Source organism: Stenella coeruleoalba (genome assembly GCF_951394435.1).
Source record: "Stenella coeruleoalba genome assembly, chromosome: 5".
Classification (NCBI taxonomy): domain Eukaryota; kingdom Metazoa; phylum Chordata; class Mammalia; order Artiodactyla; family Delphinidae; genus Stenella; species Stenella coeruleoalba.
Genome location: NC_137150.1, coordinates 64,233,901 through 64,235,030, shown reverse-complemented (window position 1 = coordinate 64,235,030; position 1,130 = coordinate 64,233,901).

Below are 1,130 nucleotides of genomic sequence, written 5' to 3'. Positions count from 1 at the left end.
TCCTGCTGCCATGCACTATTTGCTTACTCCAAAAGGACAAATGGCCCTGCTGGGTAATCCAAGCAGATTTCAGGCTGAAACATTACAACACTGGGGTTGTTGACCTGCTTGTTTGCATTTGGGGAGCATGTGGGAGCACAGAGCACATTTCCTGGTGATTGCACAACTTTGTCTAGCAAATCAGAGCAGACTCTAATAAAGGAAGAGAAAAAAACACCAACTACCTCTGTTATTCCCTTGTGACTTTCCCAAAGCCATTTATGAAGGTCACTGCATGTGGCAACAATGCAACTGTAGATACAATGTGCAGACACCTTTCAATAAAATTGCTCTGCATGTTAACTTCTCTAGCTGCAGAGAAGCAAGCTGCCAGCAATCATATTGCGTGCCTGGGGAGCCCATGCACAGCGACGTAGTAAGTGCTGGGGGTCCTACACCAGAATATTGGTGCAACTAAAAATAAAATATGGACATCCTTTCTGGTCTGTGTTCAAGCCAGCCTCTCTCCACTCACTTGCATTAGTTCTAGAAAGGAAAATGCTCCCCAGGGTGGAGGAGAGAGGGGAGAAGCATAAGAAGAGATGGGTTGGGTGAAGCCCTGCATCCCCAGGCCCTGCTTCTGGCTTGGTGTCTTTCACTACCAAGCCTCCGCCACCTGTCTGAGAAAGATGGGCTATTCGGGGAGAGGTGGTCTAAGACAAGGGCTAGCCCCTAGCAGAAGTTTGCCCTCAAGTCTTATCGCCTTCCTCACAAAAAAGGTGTTTGACTTCTCTGTTGTTGATAGGGTCTCTAGCTTGGCAATTCCGTCTTCCTGAGAGCCCTTGGAAAAGAGGGGTCAATGTGGGCTGAATGGCGGCCTTGTAGTGGAGTGGCAGGAACATTTCACTTGACAGTAATCCAACCTTGATTCCAATCTAGCTCTGCTCCTTAATTGCTCTGTGTTTCTGAGCAAGCCAGGGTCATATAACCTTTCTGAGCTTCAGTTTCCTCCTCTGTTAAATGTAGAATAGTATCTTCATGTTTTTTTTTTTTTTTGAGGAGTGAATGAATTAAGATATGTACAGGGCCTGGTAATTAGTTCTTATAAATTATAAACACATTTAGAGTGGGATGGTTAAGAATCCCTGATT